We start from the raw sequence: 21,164 nt of genomic DNA on the forward strand, positions 1-21,164 counted from the left end.
GGAGTAGGCTATTCGGCCCTTCGAGCCTGCACCGCCATTCAATATGATCATGGCTGATCATCCAACTCAGTATCCCGTACCTGCCTTCTCTCCATACCCCCTGATCGCTTTAGCCACAAGGGCCGCATCTAACTCCTCTTAAATATAGCCAATGAACTGGCCTCAACTACCTCTGTGGCAGAGAATTCCACAGATTCACCACTCTCTGTGTGAAAAAAAACTTTCTCATCTCGGTCCTAAAAGACTTCCCCCTTATCCTTAAACTGTGACCCCTTGTTCTGGACTTCCCCAACATGGGGAACAATCTTCCTCCATCTAGCCTGTCCACCCCCTTAAGAATTTTTTACGTTTCTATAAGATTCCCAAGACGTCAGAAGGCAGTGGAGGCCAGTTCGTTGGATGCTTTCAAGAGAGAGCTGGATAGAGCTCTTAAGGATAGCGGAGTGAGGGGGTATGGGGAGAAGGCAGGAACGGGGTACTGATTGAGAGTGATCAGCCATGATCGCATTGAATGGCGGTGCTGGCTCGAAGGGCTGAATGGCCTACTCCTGCACCTATTGTCTATTGTCTATTGTCTATTGTCTCGCCCTCAGGTGGTCCTGAGTCCCGCCCCACGTCACGCCGTCAGGTGGACCGCGACCCCTGTTTACGTCACGTCGTCAGGGAGACCGTGAGCCCCGCCCCATGTCACGCCGTCAGGTGGACCGCGACCCCTGTTTACGTCACGTCGTCAGTGAGACCGTGAGCCCCGCCCCACGTCACGCCGTCAGGTGGACCGCGACACCTGTTTACGTCACGTCGTCAGGGAGACCTTGAGTCCAGCCCTCCGGTCAAAAAGGCCCACTTCAAAATTTAACCCGAGTCTGAAGAAGGGTCTCGACCCGAAACGTCACCCATTCCTTCTCTCCCGAGATGCTGCCTGACCTGCTGAGTTACTCCAGCATTTTGTGAATAAATCAAAATTTAATCACTCGTCTATCACTCCGACCTGCGCGAGATCACCACTTATGAGGTGTTTGCGCAGTAATCAACCAGAATCAGAATCAACCAGGGTCAGGTGGACCGCGACCTCTGTTTACGTCACGTCGTTATGGAGACCGTGAGTCTAAACGACGTCACGCCGTCAGGTGGATCGCGAGCCCCGCCCCGCTCTACGTCACGCCGTCAGGTGGATCGCAAGCCCCGCCGCACGTCACGCCGTCAGGTGGATCGCAAGCCCCGCCCCACGTCATGCCGTCATGGCGACCGCGAACTCCGCGAGGATGGCGGTTTAACGGTCGGAGAGCGAGGGAGCGCCCGAGGGGACGGAGGATGGAGCGGGGAGAGACGACAGGTGGGGCCGAGTGGCGCAGGGTGGGGTCTGAGAAGGAGAGAAGGGCGTAGCGGTGGGGGGAGAGTGGGGTGGGAGAAGGACGGGCAGTGAGGGGTGTAGGCAGGGTGGGAGGGAGGGTGGGAGGGCATGGGGCTGGAGGGGAGGATGGTTGCGCAGGGGTAACAAGGAGGATGGAGAGGAGATAGCAAGGGTTATGGGAGTGGAGCGGGTGGGGAGGGGGCAGGGGGATGGGCACAGGATCGAGGGGGGGGGGCAGAGGGGATGGTGAGGGTTTAGGACACGTGAGGCAGACACAGAGGGGCATTGGGATTGGAACTGGGGAGGGGGAGATTAGGAGGGAGACACGGAGGGGGTTGTAGCTGGGAGACTGAGCCTGGCCAGGGAGGTAAAGGGGGTGCAGACAGCACCAGAGGTCATCTGTCTCTAGTCCGCTCTGCAGCATCCTGTCTCAATGTACAAGACATGGGGAGACCACACCTGCTGTGATATGTACAGTTCTGATCACCCTGCTACAGGAAGGGTGTTAGTAAACCGCAAAAGATGCAACATAGATTGATGGATTACCTGGATTGGAGGGTTTGAGTGAGAAGGAGAGGCTGGATAGGCTGGGATTGATTTCCATGGAGCGAAGAAACTCAGGGGATGACCTTTTGTTTATAAAATCACGTGAGCACAGATCGGGTGAAGTTCTGAAACTTGGGTCTGTAGGTTTAATGTGAGAGGGGAAAAATTAAAGGGGACTTGTGGTGCTGCATGCCTCTTTGTATTCCAACATTCATTCAAGTTCCAGCAGCCAGATTTGTCGCGTCCCTGACTGATGTGGTGTTTGTTTCAGGAAGCAGATAGAGCGAGAACAATGGGCTCTACATGTCAGAGACAGAGGCAAGGTCTGGTGAAAGGCCACAGGGAACATTAGAGCAACAGACACACGGAAGGCTGAGGTAAGAGGGAGCTGGGACTGGAAGATGGGTGTGTGTTTTGTCTTGCTTACCCCTCATTAAGATCTCACCTTTTCCTTTATCTCTTTGAATTTAGATCATCCAGACATGGCAGATTAGACCCTCTTCCCTAGAATCACCTCCCAAAGCACTCTACCCTTTTACACCACAACACAAAAGGGTAGAAGTGAGAGTAGGCCACCTGTCTCCCCAAACCTGCCCCATAATTTAATGTGACCAGAGCCAATTTGCTCCACACCTCAACTCCTCTTCTGTGCCAAGTGCACATAGCTTTCCATTCCCTGATCTTTGAAAAACTGACCTGTGACCTATTTATCATCAACAATCTAACCTCCAGGGTGGAGAATTCCAGCATCACCATGCTCTCCCTGAATGTGCCTGAACAATTATGGTGTAATTACCATAATTTGCAAATTCACCAACAAATTTAGCTACACAGTCATCCAATTTGTTAATGTAGATAACAAACAACAGTGGAAACAGCACCAGCTTCTGCATCACTCCACTGGTCACAGGCCTCCAATGAGAAAAACAGTGCTCCAAAACTACACATTGACTACTTCCTCCAAGCCAATCTTGAATCCAATTGTCTAGCTTGCCTTGGATTCCATGTGATCTAACCTTCCACGCTAGTCTACCATATGGCAACTTGTCAATGGTGTTCTAGAGTCCATATAAACTGCCCTGCTCACTGTCCTGCCCTCATCGTCGAAATATACTTGTCAGGTTTGTGAGATAGGATTTCCCATGGACAAAGCAATGCTGACTATCTCTAATCCGACCTCGAGTCATACTGCACAGAAGCAGGCTCTTCTGTTCAACTATCCTATCCAGACCAGATTTCCTATCTACACTAGTCCCACCTGCCAGAATGTGACCCATATCCCTCTAAACCTTTCCTATCCAAGCACCTGTCCAAATGTCTTTTAAATGTTTTACAGCACCTGCCTTAAGGTCCTCCTCTGCCAGCTCGTTCTGTGTGAAAATGCTGCCCTCAGATTTCTATTGAATCTTTTCCCTCTCACATTAAACTTAAGTCCCTCTGGTTCTTGAGTTCCCTACTCAGGATAAAAGTTCGCAAGTTACACGAGTAGAATTGGGCCATTTAGTCAATCGAGACCACTCCCCATTCAATCATGACTGATCTCTACCTCCTTACCTCGTTTCTAAAAGAGTGCCCTTTCATTCTGTGGCTATAACCTCTGGTCCAAAACTCTCCCACCAGTGGAAACATGCTTTCCACATCCACTCTATCTATGCCTTTCATTATTCTGTAATTTTCAATGAGGTCCCCCCTCAACTTTCTAAACTTCGGCGAGTGGAGGCCCAGTGCTGTCAAATGCTCAGACTAGATAGACAATAATGTATTTTCCTTCATATGATCACCTCTTAGCCTCCTAAGCTCAAAGTAATAAAGCCCTAGCCTGCCCAGCTCCCCCTTGTTAAAGAAAACTTTAAAACACAACACAAAGACCTGGCAATACAATCAAGACTTTATTCAAAAGCGCCAAATACAGTGATCACTGGGAGCAATTTTAAGAGATTGCTCAACGAACAAAATAAATCTTCTGCTTCTTATGTACAGATTTTCCTTTTGATGTTTGGTTTACCAGGGCAAACACTTTAGAGGTTTTCCTTCCTCCAAATGGTCTTAAACAACTATACATCGCACACTTCCGAAAGCACAGCAGAGTAAACACAACCCAATTCTACACCTTTACAGATAAGCAAATATCCTGTTACCCTTTCAACCTTATTTTATTGCTTTATTTGGAGGAAGGAAAACCTCTAAAGTGTTTGCCCTGGTAAACCAAACATCAAAAGGAAAATCTGTGAATTTCTCTGATCATGCAGGCTTCCTTACTCCCACCTGCCTTGCCCTTTGCTCGAATTGGAACATGCATGCTCTGAGCTCATGCCATCACACTTTTAAAAGCATCCCACTTTCCAGATGTTCCTTTGCCTGCAAACAACCTACTCCATCAACTTGAGCAAGTACTTGTCTCATACCATCAAAGTTACACTAGTCCCAATTTAGAATTTTAACTGTGGGCCCACCCTCTCTTTATCCATAACTATTTTAAAGCTAACAGAACTGGTCACTGGCCCTAAAATGCTCATCCACTGACATTTCAGGCACTTGCCTGTCCCAATTTCCAAAGAGAAGATCAAGCTTTGCCCTCTCCAATAGTGGCCTCTACATACAGTGCATTCAGAAAGTATTCAGACCCCTTCACTTTTTCCACATTTTGCTACGTTACAGCCTTATTTTAAAACGGATTAAATTCATTTTTTAATCATAAACGCCCGCCCCAATCGGAGTTCCAGAATGCTCTGGAGCAGGTTTTCATCAAGGATCTCTCTGTACTTTGCTCCATTCATCTTTCCCTCGATCCTGACTAGTCTCCCAGTTCCTGCCACTGAAAAACATCCCCACAGCATGATGCTGCCACGACCATGCTTCACCGTAGATATGGTATTGGCCAGGTGATGAGCGGTGCCGCTTGGCATTCAGGCCAAAGATTTCAATCTTGGTTTCATCAGACCAGAGAATCATGTTTCTCATGGTCTGAGTGTTTTAGGTGCCTTTTGGCAAACTCCAAGCGGGCTATCATGTGCCTTTTACTGAGGAGTGGCTTCTGTCTGGCCATTGAACCATAAAGGCCTGATTGGTGGAGTGCTGCAGATATAGTTGTCTTTCTGGAAAATTCTCCCATCTTCACAGAGGAACTCTGGAGCTCTGTTAGAGTGACTATTGGGTTCTTGGTCACCTCCCTGACCAAGGCCCTTCTCTCCCGATTGCTTAGTTTGGCCGGGCGGCCAGCTCTATGAAGAGTCCTGGTGGTTCCAAAGTTCTTCCATTTAAGAATGATGGAGGACACTATGCTCTTCGGGACCTGCAATTCTGCAGAAATTGTTTTATACCCTTCCCCAGATACGTCTCAACACAATCCTGTCTCGGACGTCTAAGGACAATTCCATCGTCTTCATGGCTTGGTTTTTACCCTGACATGCACTGTCAACTGTGGGACCTTATGTAGATAGGTGGATGTCTTTCCAAGTCATGTCCAATCAATTTAATTTACCACTGGTGGACTCCAGTCAAGTTGTAGAAACATCTCAAGCATAATCAATAGAAATAGGATGAACAAAAGCTCAATTTTGAGTGTCATAGCAAAGGGTCTGAATACTTATGTAAATATGATATTTCAGTTATTTATTTTCAAATTACTTTTCAAAAATTTCAAAACACCTGTTTTCGCTTTTTTATTCTGGGGTATTGTGTGTAGATTGATGATAACAAAAGTGAATTTAATCAATTTTAAAATAAGGCTGTAACAGAGCGCAATGTAGAAGAACTGAAGGGGTCTGAATACTTTCTGAATGCACTGTATTACCTAAAGAAACTTTCCTGAATTCATTTGACAAATTCCATCCCATCGCAGCCCTTGACACTCTGTCAGTCCCAGTCTATATTGGGAAAGTTAAAATTGCCGATGGTGGTGACCCTATTAATCAGCTGTCGGAATTCTCCTCGCACATTTGTTCTGATAATTCCCGTTGACTATTTAAGGGCCTATAGTACACTCCCAACAAGCTAATCATCTGTTTTTTTATTTCTCAGCTCCACCCCTATAACCTCACTGCAAGACCCATCAGAAATGTCATCTGATTACTGCTGTGACATTCTTCTTAATCAACCGAGCATCATCCCCTCCTCTTTTACCCCCACCTCTATCTTGTAACTCTCGCACCTGTACCCGAGATCATTAAGCTGCCAGTTCTGTACCTCTCTTAGCGATGTTTTTGTAATGTTTAAATGTCCCAGTCGCATGTACCTATCCAAGACTTGCCCATCAGGCCTCTCACATTAAATAGATGCAATTCAATAGAAGCAAAGAAACATAGAAAATAGGTGCAGGAGGAGGCCATTCAGCCCATTCAGCCCTTTCAGCCCTTTCAGCCAGCACCGCCATTCATTGGGATCATGGCTGATCATCCACAATCAGTAACCCTGAAGTAATCAGGAAGCAGAGGGTGATGGTGGAAGGTTGCTTCTCAGAATGGAGGCCTGTGACTACTGGTGTGCCACAGGGTTTGGTGCTGGGCCCGTTACTGTTTGTCATCTACGTCAATAATTTGGATGAGAACATACAGGACAAGATCAGCAAGTTTGCTGATGATACAAAAGTTAGTGGTTTTGCAGATAGTGAAGATGGTTGTGAATGATTGCAGCAGGATCTGGAACGATTGGCCACGTGGGTGGAGGAATGGTTGATTGAATTTAATACAGAGAAGTGTGAGGTGTTGCATTTTGGGTTGTCGAACAAGAGCAGGACCTACACAGTAAATGGTAAGCCTCTGGGTAATGTAGCGCAGAGGGATCTAGGAGTACAAGTGCATGGTTCCTTGAAGGTCGAGTCGCAGGTAGATAAAGTGGTCAAAAAGGCTTTTGGCACTTTGGCGTTCATCAGTCAGAGTCTTGAGAATAGAAGTCTACCGAGGCCAGACGACAACTCTCAGACACCTCTTCCTACTTATCCCTGGACCATGACCCCACCGACAAACACCAGACCTTTATCATCAGCACCATCACGGACCTCACCATTTCCGGCGATCTACCCTCCAATGCCTCCAAACTTATAGTTCCCCAGCCCCGCACGGCCCGATTCTACCTCCTACCCAAAATCCATAAACAGAACTGTCCCGGCAGACCCATTGTCTCTGCCTGCTCATGTCCCACCGAACTTATTTCCACCTACCTCGAGTCCATCCTATCCCCCCTGGTTAAATCCCTCCCCACCTACGTCCAAGACACCTCACACACTCTCCATCTCCTCGATAACTTCCGGTTCCCAGGCCCCCACTCCCTCATCTTTGCCATGGATGTCCAGTCACTACACTTCCATCCCCCACAAGGATGGTCTCGAAGCCCTCCGTTTCTTCCTCGACCGTAGAACCAGCCAATCCCCATCTACCAACACTCTCCTCCGCCTAGCAGAGCTGGTTCTTACCCTTAACAACTTCTCCTTTGACTCCTCCCACTTCCTCCAAACCAGAGGCGTAGCTATGGGCACTCGCATGGGCCCGAGCTATGCTGCCTCTTTGTCGGGTACGTCGAACAATCCCTGTTCCGGGCGTACACCGGCCCCATCCCCGAACTCTACCTCCGCTACATCGACGACTGCATTGGTGCTACCTCTTGTACCCATGCAGAACTCACTGACTTCATACACTTCACTTCCAATTTCCATCCTGCCCTTAAATATACCTGGACTATCTCCGACATCTCCCTCCCGTTTCTGGACCTCACCATCTCCATCACAGGAGACAGACTAGTGACGGACATTTACTATAAACCCATTGACTCGCACATTTATCTGGACTACACTTCTTCCCACCCGGTCCCCTGCAAAAAGTCTATCCCCTACTCCCAATTCCTCCGTCTACGCCGCATCTGAGCCCGGGATGAGGTGTTTCACACTAGGGCGTCAGAGATCTCCTCATTCTTCAGGAAACGGGGCTTCCCCTCCTCCATTATAGATGAGGCTCTCACTAGGCTCTCTTCTACATCCCGCAGCTCCGCCCTTCCTCCCCCTCCCCCCACTCGCAACAAGGACAGAATCCCCCTCGTTCTCACCTTCCACCCCACCAGCCAGCGGATCCAACAAATCATCCGCCAACATTTCCGTCACCTACAACGGGACCCCACCACTGGCCGTATCTTCCCATCCCCTCCCCTCTCTGCGTTCCGCAGAGACCGTTCCCTCCGTAACTCCCTGGTCCACTCGTCCCTTCCTAACAATAGACAATAGACAATAGACAATAGGTGCAGGAGCAGGCCATTCAGCCCTTCGAGCCAGCCTTCTCCCCATACCCCCTCACTCCGCTATCCTTAAGAGCTCTATCCAGCTCTCTCTTGAAAGCATCCAACGAACTGGCCTCCACTGCCTTCTGAGGCAGAGAATTCCACACCTTCACCACTCTCTGACTGAAAAAGTTCTTCCTCATCTCCGTTCTAAATGGCCTACCCCTTATTCTTAAACTGTGGCCCCTTGTTCTGGACTCCCCCAACATTGGGAACATGTTTCCTGCCTCTAATGTGTCCAATCCCCTAATTATCTTATATGTTTCAATAAGATCCCCTCTCATCCTTCTAAATTCCAGTGTATACAAGCCCAATCGCTCCAGCCTTTCAACATACGACAGTCCCGCCATTCCGGGAATTAACCTAGTGAACCTACGCAGCACGCCCTCCATAGCAAGATAACCCTCCAAACCACCCCATCCCCGGGCACTTTCCCCTGCAACCGCACGAGATGCAACACCTGTCCCTTTACCTCCCCCCTCAACTCCATCCAAGGACCCAAACAGTCTTTCCAGGTGAGACAGAGGTTCACCTGCACCTCCTCCAACCTCATCTATTGCATCCGCTGCTCTAGATGTCAACTTATTTACATCGGCGAAACCAAGCGCAGGCTCGGCGATCGCTTCGCTCAACACCTGCGCTCGGTCCGCGTTGGCCAAACTAATCTCCCGGTGGCCGAGCACTTCAACTACCCCTCCCATTCCCAGTCTGACCTTTCTGTCATGGGCCTCCTCCAGTGCCATAGTGAGGCCCACCGAAAATTGGAGGAACAGCACCTCGTATTTCGCCTGGGCAGCTTGCAACCCAGTGGTATGAACATCGACTTCTCCACCTTAAGATAGTTCCTCTGTCCCTCTCTTACCCTCCCCCTTCCCAGTTCTCCCTCTATCTTCCTGTCTCCACCTATATCCTTCCTTTGTCCCGCCCCCCCTGACATCAGTCTGAAGAAGGGTCTCGACCCGAAACTTCACCCATTCCTTCTCTCCTGAGATGCTGCCTGACCTGCTGAGTTACTCCAGCATTTTGTGAATAAATATCTTCGATTTGTACCAGCATCTGCAGTTATTTTCTTATAATGGAAGTTGGGAGGTCATGTTGCAGTTGAAGAAGACCTTGGTCAGACCACATTTAGAATATTGTGTTCAGTTCTGGGCACCATGTTATAGGAAAGATATTATCAGCTTGAAAAGGTTCAGAGGATGTTGCCAGGACTAGTGGGTGTGAGCTAAAGGGAGAGGTTGAGTAGGCTGGATCTTTGTTCCATGGAGCGTAGGAGGATGAGGGGAGATCTTATAGAGGTACACAAAATCATGAGAGGAATAGATCAGGTCGATGCACAGAGTCTTTTATCCAGAGTAGGGGAATCGAGGACCAGAGGACATAAGTTCAAGGTGAAGGGGAAAAGATTTAATAGGAATCTGAGGAGTTATTTTTTCACGCAGAGGGTGGTGGGTGTGTGGAACAAGCTGCCGGAGGAGGTAGTTGAGGCTGGGCCTATCCCATCGTTTAAGAAACAGTTGAACAGGTATGTGGATAGGACAGGTATTAAGGGTTATGAACAATGTGCAGGCAAGTGGGACTAGGGTAGCTGGGACATTGTTGGTCGGTGTGGGAGAGTTGGGCCGAAGAGCCTGTTTCCACAATGTATCACTCTATGACTCTAACCCATGCCTGCCTTCTCCCCATAGCCTTTGATTCCACTAGCCCCAAGAGCACAGTGGCGCAGCGGTAGAGTTGCTGCCTTACAGCGAATGCAGCGCCGGAGACCCAGATTCGATCCTGACTACAGGCACCGTCTGTATGGAGTTTGTACGTTCACCCCGTGACCTGCGTGGGTTTTCTCCGAGATCTTCGGTTTCCTCCCACACTCCAAAGACGTACAGGTATGTAGGTTAATTGGCTGGGCAAATGTAAAAATTGTCCCTAGTGGGTGTAGGATAGTGTTCGTGTGCGGGGATCGCTGGGCGGCGCGGACCTGGTGGGCCGAAGGGTCTGTTTCTGCCCTGTATCTCTAAATCTAAATCTAAAAAAAGCTCTATCTAACTCTCTTTTAAATTCTTCCAGTGAATTTGCCTCCACTGCCTTCTGTGGCAGAGAATTCCACAAATTCACAAATTCTCTGCTCTCTGGGTAATTCTGCAAATTCACAACAGTCCAACGTTGCTTCCTGCTGTGCTATCCCGCCTAGTGAGCTTTCTTTATCACCTTCCATACCTAGTTCCAGCCGCTCACCTGCCTCAGTTCTCTCAGTTCTGCAATGAACTATCTAAAGTTGGAAAAGTCAATGTTCATACCGCTGGGCTGCAGGCTGCCCAAGTGAAATGAGAAGTTGGGAGGTCATGTTGCAGTTGAAGAAAACCTTGGTGAGACCGCATTTAGAATGTGTTCTGTTCTGGGCACCATGTTACAGGAAAAATATTATCAAGCTTGAAAGGGTTCAGAGGATGTTGCCAGGACTAGAGGGTGTGAGCTAAAGGGAGAGGTTGAGTAGGCTGGGTCTTTGTTCCATGAAGCGTAGGAGGATGAGGGGAGATTTCGCTTGGGTAGCCTGCAGCCCAGCGGTATGAACATTGACTTCTCTAACTTTAGATAGTTCCTCTGTCCCTCTCTTCCCCTCCCCCTTCCCAGTTCTCCCTCTATCTTCCTGTCTCCACCTATATCCTTCCTTTGTCCCGCCCCCCTGACATCAGTCTGAAGAAGGGTCGTGACCCGAAACCTCACCCATTCCTTCTCTCCTGAGATGCTGCCTGACCTGCTGAGTTAATCCAGCATTTTGTGAATAAGTACCTTCGATTTGTACCAGCATCTACAGTTATTTTCTTACACTGATATAGCTGCTGCCTCGGCTCTCCCATCATCTGGCTTCGAACGAGACCTCGGGTGCTGACTGTGTGGAATTTACACATTCTCCCTTTGATCTTGTGGGAGTCCTCTCAGCTCCCAAAACATCATTGATGGTACTTTCTTTTAATTCTATCTTTTACATTGTTCTGTGTTGTGGTGAATGGAGCAATTTTGGTGGGTAGAATGGGAAGAGGCAGTGGGAAAGGGGGTGGGGGAGAGGATGGGGGAATAGGAGAAGGGAGAGATTGAAACATATTTACCGAAACGGCGCAATGAAATTCTTATTTGAAGTACCATAATACGTCTAAACGATAACATAAAAACAAATAAATTTTCAGTTCGTTATTTAAAACAATATTAGTGAAAAACAAAAAAAGCCCAAAGATAAAATGGGGGGAATGACATAGTTGAGGGTAGGATTTTTTTTAAAGGATGGTTGGTGTGCACTCAAAGGTCCTGTTTCCATGCTGTTTATCTCTGACTCTGTCCCAACAACTACACTGTTCTGCTGCTGTGGGACCGTGTGTGGCTCACCCCCCATCCCGCATCCTTGTCAACTCCAAACAACACAAACCAACACTTTTAGACATTTGTGGTAGTATAAAAGCTTTATCCCTGAAATCTCATTTGGGCTATTTTCAATGCAAATATACTGTTAAATAACGAGACCAACATCGCACATAGTATTTCAGGTATGGCTAAACTTAAACTGTATTTTCATCTCCAACCCCGCTTGCAATAAACCTCAATGTGCTGCTTACGTTCCTTTTTTTTTTTTTTTTTTTTGAAAAGCATATGTACAAATAGAAATAAAAAAAACACATTTGTTACAAAGTTCTTACATAGCTTCAATATTTAAATTTTTGAAGAGAGAAAGTAAAAATTAAAAAAAATAAACTATAAACTTGGGGAGAGAGAATAAGAGGGTTAAAAAAAAAAAAGGATCTAACAATAAAAATTAAAGGGAGTAGATCCGGGAGACAATAACCACAGTTGTACATCCAACCCCTAACTCAAGTTTCAACTTTTAATTTACATTTTTTATTTTAGTCCTGTGCCAAACCCATTTACTTTTCTAAAAATTCAATAAATGGAGACCATATTTTTAAAAATAACTCAGGTTTGTCGATTAAGGCAAACCTTATTTTTTCCAAATGCAGGGTCTCTGTCATTTCCGTAGTCCACATTTTAATTGTGGGGGTTATTGTTTTTTTCCAAAATTTAAGTATTAATTTTTTCGCAGTTATTAGACTGTAATCAAGAAAATGTACCTGACTTACTGTAAAATTTGTAGTATGTTCTGATAATCCTAATATAATTAATTTTGGATCCATATCTAATTTTTTATTAATAACTTTAGAAACTATTTTAAAAATCTCCAACCAGAAGTTTTGCATTTTTATACAAGTTATGAAAATATGAGTTAAATTAGCTTCTTGAAATTGACATTTATCACAAATAGGAGAGATACTAGGAAAAATCCTATTTAATTTCGTCTTCGAATAATGTAATCTATGTATTATTTTAAATTGTATTAAGGGATGTCTAGTATTCAATGAACATTGATGTATATGTTGTAAACTTTCATCCCATATATCTTGCATTATAAATTGATTCAATTCGTCCTCCCATGCTCGTCTATAAGATTCTGATGACGGAATGTCAGTGTCAAGGAGAGTATTGTAAATAAAGGATATTAATTTATTTGAATTATAATGTCGATTCAGGCATACATCAAGTGTTTCTGGACCTCTAAACTTATATTCTTGCGTGTGTGATTTTACATAATCTCTAAGTTGTAAATATCTAAAATAATTATTAACATGTAATCCGTACTTCTGCTGTAAATCCTGAAAAGAAAGAAAAGTTCCCTTATGATAAAGATCTCCCACCCTTTTAATTCCATAACTTTTCCATTGAGCAAAGCCTCTATCTAAGACAGACGGTTTAAAAGAAGGATTATTCGCAATAGGAAGAAAACCGATAATTTACTCAATTTTAACGTAAGCTTTAATTGTTTCCAGGTACGGATAACACTGTGTATAATGTTTTTTTATTTAAATTTATTGGAGCTAAGAGGATCGCACCAATATCGAATGGTAAACAATCCTCTTTCTCCATCTTTAACCAATCCGGTTGTTGATCAGAATCATCCAACCAGCAGGTTATATTTTTAATATTAACCGCCCAATAATAAAATAAAAAGTTAGGTAAAGCAATTCCTCCATTAATTTTAGACTTACATAGATGTCTTTTATTTATTCTATGAGTCTTGTAGTCCCAAATAAAATTAGTAACAATTGAATCAATTTTTTTAAAAAACTTTTTTGGAAGATAGATCGGAATTGCTTGAAATAAGTATAGTAGCTGTGGAAGAAAGATCATCTTTATAGCATTACTACGACCAACTAATGATATAGGGAGTGTTTTCCAAAATTGGATATTTCTGTGTAATTTAGTAAGTAAAGGAGGAAAATTTAATTTAAATAAAGAAGTATATTTCCTAGTCACGTAAATTCCAAGATATTTAAACTTTTCATAGGCAATTTTAAAAGGAAATTGTTGAAGTATGGCCGGATTATGCTCCATTATTGGCATAATTTCACTTTTATACCAGTTAATTCTATAACCTGAAAATGAACCAAATTGAGTTATGAGATTTAATAAATTCGGAATGCTAATTTCTGGCTTTGTAATATATATTAATACATCATCCGCATATAAAGAAATTTTATTGGTTGTATGTTTAGTGTTATAGCCATGAATATCTGAATTTGATCTAATACTCTCAGCAAGTGGTTCTATAATAAGGGCAAATAGAAGCGGTGATAGTGGACATCCTTGTCTACAACCCCTAGATAAATGAAATTTAGATGACAGCATTTGATTAGTTAATATTCTAGCTGTTGGGGATGTATATAAAAGTTTCACCCATGAACAAAAATTTTCACCTAGTTGAAATTTTTCCATCACTGAGAAAAGATAGGGCCATTCTACTTGATCAAATGCTTTTTCAGCATCTAGCGAGATGATTGCTAAATCTTCATTTAATAGTCTATTTGAATAAATTATATTGAACAAGCGTCTCAAGTTGAAAAATGAATATCGTTTGGCTATAAAGCCTGATTGATCGGGGTGTATCAATTTATCTATAACTAGACTTAATCTCTGAGCTAAGATTTTCGCTAACATCTTCTGATCAGTATTTAAAAGAGCTATCGCCCTATACGAACCAGGGTCTTCAGAATCCTTATCTTTTTTAGGAATGAGGATTATTGTTGATTCAGTCAGAGTTTGTGGTAATCTCTGTTGTTTAAAGGCGTGACTATATACAGTTTGCAAACGTGGAGAGATCAAATCACTGAATTTTTTATAAAATTCATTATTTAAGCCATCAGGGCCAAGAGTCTTCCCATTTTTCATGGATTTAATGGTCTCTTCAACGTCTTTCATAGTTATTTCTGCTCCCAGTAAATTTCTATCACTCACATTCAAACCAGGAAGGTTACATTCCTGCAAAAAGTTTTGCATCTGCGCAGAAGTATCTGTTATTTTTGATGAATATAATGACTGATAAAATTGCAAAAATCTCTGATTAATATCCTTAGGTAGTTTAAGCAAATCTCCATTTTCTGATCTAATTTTATGAATTGTAGAATCATCTTCTAATTTACGGAGTTGACGTGCTAGCAATTTCTGTGGTTTATCTCCAAATTCAAAATGTTTTTGTTTAGTATATTGAAAAAGCCTTAAAATATGTGCTGAGAGAATATAATTTAACTTATATTTGAGAGCTGCAATTTTATTATGTATTTCAATAGAGGGAGCGATGGCATTTGTTATGTCTAACTGTTTTATCTGACTTTCTAGGTCATGTTGTTCAGCTCGCTTCTTCTTATTTTGAGACGCTTGAAAAGCAATAATACATCCTCTCACAAACGCTTTAAATGTTTCCCAAAGCAGGGACGCAGGTGTTTCAGGAAGGTCGTTTGCGTAAAAAAAAGTCTCAAATTGCGATTTAAGATAGTCATAACATGCTTTTTCATTTAAGATTTGCGGATTAAATCTCCAATTAGTCTGTTTCCCCGTTACTCCTTGGAGTTTTACCCTAAATGTTAAAGGGGCATGATCGGATATAATAATATTATGATATTTTGAATTATACGTATAAGGAATAAGTTTGGAGTCCACCAAGAAATAGTCAATTCTTGAATAAGTTTTATGCACAGGTGAATAAAATGAATACTCTCGGCCTGAAGGATTATCAATCCTCCAAACATCTTTTATATTTGCACTATTTATATAAGAGTTTAATAATTCACACGACTTGGATTTTGTTTTCCTTTGAGTTGAAGATCTATCCAAATAAGGATCTAATGTACAATTTAAATCTCCTCCAATTATCAAGTTATATTGTCCAAATTCTGGAATGGTATTAAATTTAAAAAAAATAAATAACGGATTATCAAAATTTGGTGCATAGACATTCACCAATATCAATTTTGTAGAATATTGTTCTCCCACTAATATAACATATCTACCTTCAGTGTCGACTATAGAGGAAGTATGTATAAATGGTATACCCTTACGAATTAAAATAGCAACACCTCTTGATTTAAAGGGAAACGATGAGTGAAATACTTTATCAATCCATTTGCCTTTCAGTCTATTATGTGCTACATTTTTTAGATGAGTTTCCTGAAGGAACATTATGTCTGCATCAATAGATTTTAAATGTGAAAGTACTTTACCTCTTTTAATTGGTTCATTAACACCCTTGACATTCCAACTACAAAATGTAATACCTTTACCCCCTGTTTTCCTAATAGAATCTTGCATCTTAACCGATAAATAGTCTATAATAAAGCAAATGGTCTGGCACCCGGACTACAACATTTTTCTTGAATGAAGGGTGGATGATCTTTTGTACTACGTAGAGTGTTTCCCGGAAATATCTCCCAAAAGTATATAAATTCTGAAAAATGACATAATAATAAAAGTTAAATCTAAAAAAAAAATCAATATATAAAAGGTTAAAAGAGTGCAGGAAAGAAGAAGAGACAACTAAAACTACAACTACAATTAGTGCAGTTAGTGTTAGCCAAATCTAAGGACTTCCGTGAGATGTAAAAAAAAAATTAATACTAGCTCCGTTTTTTAACAAAGTTATTGTTTGTTTTTTTTTTAAAAAGAGAGATAAACGGGGCAGGCCCGACACTAATTAGTCTATGATAAATCGATTTTTCTGTCTAAGGTGTATTAATTAAGTATTCAAAGTAAAGTTTACATAAATCAAATATTACTTATACTTCTTATTAGTAATGATTAATAAAAATATATATGTTTTTTAATTAATAGTAATTAGTTACGGTTAATATTCGTATAGTATATCCACTAAACTTAAATCTTTAAGTTTTAATATTTTTAAAGTCCAATCAGATGTCTGCCAATTAAGATAGCCGTGAAATCATAATCAAGCCTTCAGCGACCTTTCGATCTCCCGAGCAAATTCCAGTGCTTTATTATGGTCAGTAAAAAAGGATTCATTTTGATTGTAGGTCACTCGAAGTTTTGCTGGATACAACATACCAAATCTGAGCGCTGGGATCTTCCTGAGAATAGATCTTGTCTCATTAAACAGTGCTCTTTTCTTAACCACCTCAGAGGGGTAGTCTTCTGAAGATGCGAATCTCATCGCCTTGAAATAATAAAGCTCTGTTACTAGCAATTCTTGACAGCATATCTTCTAAAACGTGAGCATTATGCACCCTCAGAATCAAATGCCTTGGAGGCGCATTAGCACCTGGCCGTGCTCTCAGTGCTCTATGGGCTCGATCCAACAAGGGCTTTGAATCCATTTTCAAAACTACTTGTAACAACTCAGCAGTAAAATCACGAAGGTTTTTATCTTTTTCTTTGTCTTCTTTAACTCCAAGGATTCTTAAATTTTGTCGTTTTGAATGACTCTCTAGGTCAGTACATTTTTCGGTTAATCTCATCAATAAATCAGAAAAACGCTGAGTCTCCGACAGTACTACTTTTGTTGTTTCAGCACTCGTCTCGGCTAAAGTTTCCAACTCACCTATAGCCTCATCATGTTGTTCTATTGACGCCGTGATGTGGTTCAGCTTACCGGAAAAATCAGAGTCCAACTTTTGTAACTTGGAGGTTACTTCCTCCATGTGTTCATTCATAATTACACACATTTCAGCCTTTGATTTAGCCAACTGATCCTTAATAGTAGATAGTATTTCCCCCTTCATTCCTTTAAGTGATACTAATTCAGCTTTCATCTCTTGTAGTTCAACTGTCATATTTGCCACTTGAGACTTCATACCTGAAAGCTCCTCACCCACAACGCTGCGAAATTCTTCCAAACCAATTTTTTTAGGCTGTGGATTCCGGGTTGTTCGTTTGGCAATTTCTTCCTGAGTCGACGCTGAGGTTTGAGCTGTAGCAGAGGCTTCCATCTGTCTTGGTTCTTCTTCTTCCACGGGTCTTGTTTTACCCGTTCCTTTTTTAACGGTTTTTAACGGGGGGGTGCGACTTGTCGACATTTACTATTAAAAGTCGCGATCTGATGACGTCACCCACCCTTTGTTGAAAATTGCCGGTAAGTTGCAACGGGCCCGTCCCGTTCCTCTCTTCTTAGATCGAAATGTTCACGGAGCTAGTTGACGTGCGACTTGCTCAGTCCATAACGCCACCGGAAGACCCTGCTTACGTTCCTGACGTTTGTCGCACCTTCATGTCGACTGTCAGGTGTCTCGTGCACAAGAACACCTCGATCTGTCTGCACTCCACCCACTTTTAATTTCTATTGCCTTTTCATACTTCACACAAGTGCTTAACCTCGCATTGTTTTTCATTAAGTTCCGTTCGCCCGGTTTAAACCCATTCTCTCGATCTGTGTCAGTCCTTAAACTTATGTGTCACTCCTTAAACCTATGACTTAAAAGAATTGACTATGACTTTTATCCGGAGAAAGAGATTGTGACTATCCAGCTTACTAACATTCCTCACAATTTTATAAGCCTCCATAAAGACACTGCTCAGGTTTTGTCCTTGCTCCAGGGAAAATAGACAGCTTATCCATTCTCTCCCTTTGAACTCAAAAGTCCCAACACCATTTTCTACTCTTGGCAGTTTTGCAGCTGCCAAGGCCCCATGTGGTGTCTGCTCATCATAGTTCTCGAGCACTGACACCAATGTGCAAAACAAATGATTTTGTGGATGTTCCTTTTCCAGTCCTCTCTGTTACTGTAGTCCCACCGCACAGCTGAGTGTCCAGAGCTGCCACGTTACAGGAGGTTGATGTGGAATGTAAAACATGTCATGGAGCTGCTGGGCAGAACGGCCTGTTTATATGCAGAGACATAAATAATTCATCTTCCCTTTGTTGCCATTGCAGGTCAAACGGAACCACATGTCCTGGTCAATTCTGCCCTCTTCAACCATCCTGGCAAAATGAGAGCAAGATTCGGGAACAACAATTACTGGAATCTTGAGCAAGATGCTGGAGTAATACAACGGCTCAGGCAGAGTTTGCTGAAGGAATGGAAAGCCATTTTGGGTTGGTCAGACTGAAGAAAGTGCGAACAAGCAACTTTCAATATCAGGAGCGCAGGTAACATTGGTGAATGGAAGGATGCAAACTGAGCAAAATTCAACATAAAGAATCAAGGGGGCAATTGGTGAAATGGGGACTGGAATATGAGGGAACAGGAGAGAGTGACAAGTGGTTGTACAGACTGAGAATCAGTATCCTTGGAAGCTTGAGTGAATAACTGATGATCCCTGTTTTCCAGTATGTGCTAAGTCTTGTTCCACTATTTCCTCTGTGTTGAGCTCAGTCACGATGTTCTCATGCTGATTTTCAAACTGTTTAGTGGTCCCATCTGTCCCCCTCGTTGCAGCACTCTCCATAATTTTTAATGGTCCAAGATATATGGCTGCCTCCAATTCAGATCTTTAGATAAACTGATGTAATTTTTAGTGAACGAGGAATGATTGTGTGGATGTTCCTTGTCGAGTCCCCTCTGTTCGCTGCAGTCCCACAACACAGCTGAGTGCACAGTGCTTTCACATTGCAGGATGTTGGTGTGCAGTATAAAACAAGTCAATGTTGTTGGGCTGAATGGCCTGTTCCTCTGCAGTAACTTCCATACAAAACACCCTTGTTTTTGCAACCACTACAGGACAGTTTGTTTGTTTGTTTTTATGTCTTGAGTGTTTTTGTCATGCGACTTTGAGCATTTGGAAAAGCGCTATAAAAAATAAATGTTTATTATTATTATTATTATTACATTACTAATGGGTTAACTTCCCTGCTCTATCATCCGTGTTTTTACCAGGAAATACATAGACTGAGAAGAAGGGACTTTTCACACAAAGGAATCAGGTAACCATTGATGAAAGGGCTCAGATGCAAATTGAGCAACAAGGAAACGAGAATTTATGGAAAAGGAGTGGCAGAGGGGTGGGGATAGGGATAGGAGGAGGGAATGGACAGATAGAGGCAGTTTTCATAGGAGTTTGAGTGGAAGGGCTTAAATACTTGTTTCTGTGTACCAAATTCAAATCTGCCATCATAACATTTCCAATGGAAGCACTGCAGATTAATTTGCCACCATTCCCACAATCCTGTTTGTAACAAGAAACATCTAGACGGAAAACAAAGTACTTTTCATATCGGGCACAGGTAACATTTTGTGAAAGGCCACAGATGCAAATTAGGCTTGCACACACTGGAATTTAGGAGGATGAGAGCATTTTATTGAAACATATAAGATTATTAAGGGATTGGACACGTTGGAGGCAGGAAACATGTTCCCAATGTTGGGGGAGTCCAGAACTAGGGGCCACAGTTTAAGAATAAGCGGTAGGCCAATTAGAACGGAGATGAGAAAGAACTTTTTCACCCAGAGAGTTGTAAATCTGTGGAATTCTCTGCCTCAGAAGGCAGAGAATTCTCTGCCTCAGGAGGCCAATTCTCTGGATGCTTTCAAGAGAGAGCTAGATAGAGCTCTTAAGGATAGCCGAGTCAGGGGCTATAGGGAGAAGGCAGCAACGGGGTACTGATTGAGAATGATCAGCCATATTCATATTGAATGGTGGTGCTGGCTCAAATGGCCTACTCCTGCACCTATTGTCTATTGTTTATTTTCTATTGTCTACGCCACAGATGAAAAAAGGACAAACGGAGAGTTGGTGGAGTGGGGGGATGGGAGGCAAAAGGTTTTCAAGGCAGTTTGAAATTTTGGACTAGTGTAGGAAGGAACTGTAGATGCTCGTTTAAACTGAAGATACATACAAACAGCTGGAGTAACTCAGTGGGACAGGCAGCATCTCTGGGGAGAAGAAATGGGTGACGTTTTGGGTTGAGAACCTTCTTTAGATGGGTCGAGAACCAATACATCACCCATTCCTTCTCTGCAGAGATGCTGCCTGTCCCACTGAGTTACTCCAGCTTTTTGTGTTTATCTCTGAATTATTGGACTGATTGGCCTGTTTCCGTGCAGTATCTTAATAATTCACACTGACATAACTGGACATTGCAGTTCCAATGGAAATGCTCCACTGTTCCATTCTCCCCTGTTCTGTTGTCATATTTATAATGGCAGTTCAATGAGAATAAGGCATCTTGCACTTCAGGATCCCAGATAACTGGCCAAATTTCACAGTGGCAAACTGAACAAAAGTTGGGAATGTGGAACGAGAGAGGGATTTTCCAATGGGCAGTGAAAGAGACAACAGCTGGAGAGGCACAGAGTGAGAGAGACAAACTAATGAATGGATGGGCATAAGAAGGAGGTGTTTGAGTTGCAGACGGTGTTAGGGGGCAGTGAAAGGGGAGAGAAATGGAAAGTTTATTTATTACAGTTTGAAAGCAAAGGCAGAATTTTCCCTATTTCCCAATTTGTGCCAATCTCATTCACCTGTTACTGCTGATCCTGGTCATAAAATTCATAACCTGGTTTTAAATGCCTTCCATGGCCTTGTCCCTTCCTATCACATATCCCCCACCATTACCTTCAGTGGTTGGCTCTCTCAGCCACTCTAATTCTGACCTGTTATCCACAAATTTAACAGCTTCACAATTAATGGCTTTGTCTTCAGCTGCCCAGGCCCTGTGTGCCGTTAGCCCGTTACTGATCCC

General features: G+C 43.1%; 2 long non-coding RNA genes across 2 annotated transcripts; both read left to right on the forward strand.

The window, feature by feature from the left end:
• Window positions 1-1,239: 1,239 nt before the first annotated feature.
• On the forward strand, window positions 1,240-10,025 carry LOC144612521 (uncharacterized). The gene is made up of 3 exons (XR_013549683.1): window positions 1,240-1,333; window positions 2,169-2,274; window positions 9,850-10,025. It is a non-coding gene; the product is annotated as an uncharacterized LOC144612521 (long non-coding RNA).
• Window positions 10,026-11,003: 978 nt separating this feature from the next.
• LOC144612522 (uncharacterized) lies at window positions 11,004-19,399 on the forward strand. The gene is made up of 3 exons (XR_013549684.1): window positions 11,004-11,118; window positions 18,417-18,632; window positions 19,360-19,399. It is a non-coding gene; the product is annotated as an uncharacterized LOC144612522 (long non-coding RNA).
• The last annotated feature ends 1,765 nt before the right edge of the window (window positions 19,400-21,164 follow it).

Source organism: Rhinoraja longicauda, unplaced genomic scaffold, assembly GCF_053455715.1.
Source record: "Rhinoraja longicauda isolate Sanriku21f unplaced genomic scaffold, sRhiLon1.1 Scf000056, whole genome shotgun sequence".
NCBI classification, from domain to species: domain Eukaryota; kingdom Metazoa; phylum Chordata; class Chondrichthyes; order Rajiformes; family Arhynchobatidae; genus Rhinoraja; species Rhinoraja longicauda.